The sequence below is a fragment of the Zonotrichia albicollis genome, chromosome 18 (assembly GCF_047830755.1).
Source record: "Zonotrichia albicollis isolate bZonAlb1 chromosome 18, bZonAlb1.hap1, whole genome shotgun sequence".
NCBI lineage: Eukaryota > Metazoa > Chordata > Aves > Passeriformes > Passerellidae > Zonotrichia > Zonotrichia albicollis.
The window spans coordinates 10,170,039-10,176,038 of NC_133836.1; positions in this window are offsets into that span (position 1 = coordinate 10,170,039).

Genomic DNA, 6,000 nt, shown 5'->3' on the forward strand with positions numbered 1-6,000 from the left:
GGGGTCAGGGCAGCCCTGGTGGTTGAAAGCCTTGGGATGGGTTTGCTCTGCTCAAAATCCCTTTCCCAATCCCATCCAGAGTTCTGCAGGGGGGTTAACACCACTCAGGGCCTCCCCACATCCTGGGTTTTGTCACCCCTTGGTTTCTGTAGCTGAGAGTGGTGATGGCAAACCCTCCTCAGCCTTTTCCTCAGGGGATGATGACAGATGCATCGAGGGCTCTGTTTCCTCAGGAAAGATATCCCTGAGCCCAGGACACATTATTCCCCTGTGGTCCCCATGCTGGGTGCAGCCAGGTGGAAGAAGGAATATCACCACTGTCTCCATGCTCCCCCTGAACCTTTCCATCACCCCTGGGAGGAGGAACCAGGCTTGGCTGCTTCCCTGCTCCTTCTCACCCGAGCCTCCTTCCCATCCTCCTGTGAGCTGATTAATCCATTAGGATTAACCTCTCTTTAACTCCTTGATTAGCTGCATTTTAAAACTCCATTTGTTTTCCTTTTTACATCAAGCTGGAGCCAAAAAAAGAGGGCAATTTGCAGCAATACTGATTTAATGCAATTTCTGAAAATCAGGGTGAGTGTCGGGAAGGCGTGCTCAGCATTCCAACTCCTCCCAGCACGCTGCAAGGGGCTATATCCTGCTGGAGCCAGATTTGGGAACAGCACCACAGAACCAGCATCCACCTGATCCCCAGAGCTCGTTTCTGATGGTACTGGGACAAAACTGAGAGATGCATCCTGGTTTCAAGGTGTTGCTGGGGAAACTGAGGCTCCTGTGATGTGCTGTGGGTCCCACAAGGACAACCCTTTCTCCACTGGAAATCTCCCTGATTTCCCTGGACTGTGTGTGGCAGAAATTGCTCAAGACAGGCCTTCTTGCTCTAGGATGAGGCAGGATCATGGTTTAGATCCATCCAGGTTTGATCTGCCAGGTTTACCAAACCCAAGTTCAGTCCATGCCCTGAGTGAGCTACCAGACCCCTCCAAAATCTGGGGGTTTTTGATGACACAAACTTTGCTTGTCTGTGGCAGGGGTCTGGCTCAGTGTCAGCTCCAGCTTTTCCTATGGGACCCTTCTTTGCCATGCAGGAGCCATGTGGGAACAATCACTGATATCTTCAAAAATAAGCAAGATCTCTGGCTTTAGACCAAACTCTCTGCTGTTCAAATGCCTGTGTGTCCCAGTGGGAGGGAGTGACTCCTCCATCCATCCTGGGGCTGTCCCATTGCTGTGGGACACAGGCAGCATGGGGATGTGCTGGGGTGAGCAGTGCTGTGGTAGCTCCATGGTGGGGGCTCCTTGGACCCCCTGTTCTGGTTTCTCCCCATTTCTGAGCCCTGTGGGTCTCCCCATGCAGCCACCCCCTGTCCCAGCTCTGCCAGGCCCAGCTCATCCCCTGCACTAACTGGCTGCTCCAGGGGTTCTCTGCTGTGTTTATGGGATTATTGAGCTCCAAGGTGACTGACACCAAACACCCCTGGCCTGTGCTGAGCTGTGTTAACCCATTCTTGGGGCACTTCCTCTGGCTGGCAATCAGTGTTTGAGGTGGGATGCTTTCACAGGCTCAGGGAGCTCAGCAAAGCCAAGGCTCAGAGCTGAGCCTGAGCTCAGAGGTTCTGGGGTGGCTTTCTCACCTGGCTGAGGGCTGGGAGTCTCCTGGGTGTGAGGTGCTGAAGAAAATGCCTTCCCTCTCCTGTGGAGCTGGATTTTTGGGGCTGTCTGCTCAGAACAGCTCTCCCTGCAGTTGTTTGGGGTGCCTAGGAAAGGCTGAGAGCAGCAGGGACATCACTGGAACCTTTCTTCTCCTCCAGACTCCCCACTTGCAGGATGTTTATCAGGACCTTTGAGATGCCTCTAAGGTTTTGGAGCAGTTCAGCGTGTTTCTAAGCTATTTTGGGGTGCCTGAGTGGGAAATACACATGATGAACACGTGTGCCACCGCCTGCAGCTCCAAGTGTTCAGGCCAGATCTGCAAGGGAAACTTCCTCCCAGTGCTGAAGCAGCACAAGACAAAACCAAGCAGGACTTGGTACAAAACCAAGCAGAAATTGGTACAAAACCAAGCAGAGAGCTTTGCCTTGTAGGACTGCAGCTCCTAAAGCTGGGCCCCCCTGCACGGGTAGTGTTGGAACAGGGAAATTCTCTCAGGAGCTGTCTGGGAGCTGTCAAAATATATCATAGCTGCTGTTGAGGTTTAAAAAGCTTCACGCTGATGCACAATTTAGGGGAAGCATCTTGCATTTCCATAGATGTACAACAAGATTTTCTGAAATTGCAGTGATATGAGAAAACATCTTTTAAAGTGGAACCCAGATGGCGGGAGGAAATTGTGCCGTTTGAATTCTCTTCAGATAAATCGAAGCTAAAGGGATGTTAAACATTTTATAGGTTTTTCCCTCCCCACACACTTCCACCACCTGCTACTGAAATGACATAAGAGGAGCCATCAAACAGTGAGATCCTTATGGGAAATGGCTTCATCTGGGGACATTTAACACCCAGAGATCCCAAGCCCAGCAGGGTCAGGTCAGGGCTCCTTGGGAAGGAGCCTTTTGGGACAGGAATTTCTGCAGGGGCTGCCCAAAGCCTTTTCCCACAAAGGAGCCATAAGCAACCCTTGGTTGTCAGAGGTTGCAGTGGGAGTGCAATGCCATGTCTGGGGCTGTATTTCTCCTTGGAAAGCCACCTCCTGCAGGATGCAGAGACCCCCACATGCACGAACGGAGCGTTTGGCTGTAAATCCCCCTAATTCCAGAGCTGCTCTGCCTTAGGGACAGGCTCTCTGTGCCTCTTGGAGATGATGTTTCAGAGCCTCCCCAGCAGCAGGCATTTCCCTCACAGGTGCTTTTTGTTTTCCTGCTCCTTGGCATTCGCAGCAAGCAGCATTTTCGCTCCTGAGCTAAATCTGTCACTTTGTCTCCAGCGGCTGCCAGGCTTTAAAGCGCTGGCACCTCTCGGAAGCACCCGGGGAACAAATGCCAAGGATTACACACCGTGCTCGCTCAGGGAGGAGGAACTGGCCTTTGCGGCTCCTTGGGTTTGTTTTGAAAGTAAAACGAGCCTGTTTACCCGGCTGTTTACCCAGGCTGGCTGAGTCACAGCCCTGGAAACGTGTGCGGGCAGGTTTGTCCCCTCGGACGGGTCCCACTTCCCGGGGATGGGCTCAGGGGACACCGTGAGCAATGGCAGCGAAAATTCCAGCCTTGGTTGTGCTCCTGCCGGGGATGACAGGGGAGCAGGGCTGGCATTCCCGGGAAGCCTCTTCCCTGTCCATCCCTGCTTGTGCTGGAGGGCAGCCTCAGTGATGGGGAGCGCCTGCACCCCTCAGGAGCTGCTGCTTCCATCCCCATCCAGGCTGGTCCCCCCGGGGAAGTTCTGCCTCCAGCCCATCTCTGGACAAGCTATTTTTACAGACTCCTTTTAAAATTCTTTCCAGCATTGTGGGATTTAACCCCAGCAGATGGGTGCATCAGCAGGCAGGGTGGTGCACCCCACGGGCGGTGAGGTGGCTTTGTGCTTAACACCAAGGGGAGGTCACTGCCAGGGCATGTGGCTGTGTTTTTACAGAGCGCTTCCCAGCTGGGATCTGGCTTAGATTTTGGGAGAAGAGACCCTGGGCAAGATCCCAGGAGCTTTTTTAAAGGGCTGAGCCTGCAAGGAGCACCTGCTCATCACCAGCGTGGGCTTCCCGACTGCCAGCAGAGCTGCAGAGCCCACGGGGGCTGGGACTGGGTATTTTTAAACAACCTTGGCCGGGCAGGCTCTGCCTTTTGCTGTTCTCTCTCCCTGCAATTCCGGAGTGATTTGGAGGGAGCCATCCTGCAGCTCAGCTCCTGCAGCTGAGGGTGTGCAGCCACAGCACTGCCTCCTTTATCTCAGCATGGGATGCTCTGCAAATATCCCAATTTTCACTCCAAATTGCTCCCAACACCAGGTTATTTTGGAGAGGGGGAGCTGCTGTGTTATGTATTATACCCAGATAATAACAGTGATGCCGTGTGGTGGATTGCTGTTAATGTAATGAGGCTGTCTCTTGTCCCCAAGAATGCTGCGTGTGGCAGCCTGCTCAAAAGAGCCGCAACAAGGCTGGCAGCAGCCAGCCCGAGCTCAGGGATGTTCTGTACTGCTCAGCTCTGCTCCCTGGCTGCTGCAGCCCCATACAGTGATGTCCTGGCATGCTGGGCCTTGTAGGAACACCGAGAGCATGGCCCCGGGGCTCAGGAGTGACTTGTTTTGGCAGAGAGGCTTCCCTGAGCCAGGCTGGGCCTGCCTCGCTGTGTGAGCTCACTCCCTCCTCGATCCATGTGCTCCTCAGAGGGTGGCCTTGCCCAGGGGATCCCAAATTTGGGATCAGTGGGTGCTGAATGCATCCCATGGGTGAGCAGCCCAGGGGCTCACACCCTGCTGCTGCCCCTGCACACTCCATGGGATGGGCAGATGCTGCATTGCCCCCACAGCTGGGCACAGCTGAGAGCAGGCAGCATCAGCTTGGAGCTGGAGGCACTGGGTGCTCACCTTTCTCCTCCCTTGTTCCCTTAAAAAAGGTATTTCAAACGTGAAAGCATTGTGAAGACAGGCACTTACACATCTGGAAATGTGTCATGAATGAAATGAGGATATGGGAGGGATTCTGTGGGAATTCATCTCTGCTGTATCTGCTTCACAGAGAGCCATAAACTCCCTAAGAACATAAAAATCTCACTTTTTTTTCCTCTTCCAATACCCAGTGCCTGTTTCCCCCAGCTGCAGACCCTGTGTGTGAGCAGAGAAAATGTTCTGTGCAAACACACTGAGAACAATGCTGAACCTCCCACAAGCCTCAATAACTCCAGCGTTTTCTGTTTATAATGGAATGGAGAATAGAGAGCTCTGTGGAAGTGAAATGTCTTTCTCAAATCATCAGGTTATTTTTATGTGCATCAATACTTTCTCATGTGTGTGTAAATACCTCCCCCACACATGTAGCTTTATCTCAAGGAGGGAAATAAAAATAGCTGGGGATGGAAAGGGAAGCGGGTGAGGGGGCGGTTGCTCCTTTGGGAAGAATCCCTTCAAGGTTCGGAAACAGCAAAGTCATGGTGACAGCAGGATCTGACAGCAGCCCAGCCTCCCTGGGCCTGGCAGCAATGGTGGTAATGGAAGAGCTGCTCATGGCTGTCCCTCTCTGTTTCCATGTCTGCTCACAAGCTGGGCCCAGGCTCAGCTCTGGGGGAAGCTCTGAGCAGCTCTGAGGAGCAGGCTCTGTGCCTGCCAGGAGCTCAGTGGCTCAGATAAATCCCCCATCCCAGCAGATTTTGGGATGGCACAGAGGAATCCCTGTCTCTCTGGGCTCCCAGCAGTGCCCACTTTGCCCAGCTGCTTTCCCTTGCCAATTCCTGGCCCTGTTTCTTCCCTGCTTCCCTCCTTTGTAAGCCCAGGCTGGGCCAGTCTCAGGGGGAGGTGGTGCTTGACCCCAGAGGGGTACAGGGATGTGCTGCAGCTTGCACAGATGATCTGCAACCTCTTATTTCATTTCCCCCAACCTCCCTGACAGGAGAGTAGCAAAGGGATTTCTGAGAGCTGAGGCTCTGCAAAGTGGGGAGGAAATTTCCCTAGGGAATGTAAGTAAGGAGGGTTATATCATCTGTGCCCTGTGTGCCCTGGCTTAGTATCATTTATGGTCATTGCTTTTCTTATTTTTTAGCCATAACAAAAGGAGGATTAGGAAATCCCCTGCTGTAGGAAGCTGCATGGCTGGGTGGTGGCACGTGGGGGACAGACATGGTGACTGTCAGCACCAAGTGTTTCTGGAGGGACAGGATGCATCCAGCGCCCATCACAGCATCAGAGCTCAAACTGCACCAGCTGAACTTAGGCTGGAGCAGAAATAAAACCCTCAGGTCTAATAATACCCGGGTGCAGCCAGCTCCAGGGAGGCTCTGCCAGCTCTGCAGTGTCACGAGTCACCGAGGCACAGCATTGTGCAAAGTCACCGTTCCTGTCCCAGCCATCCGGGTC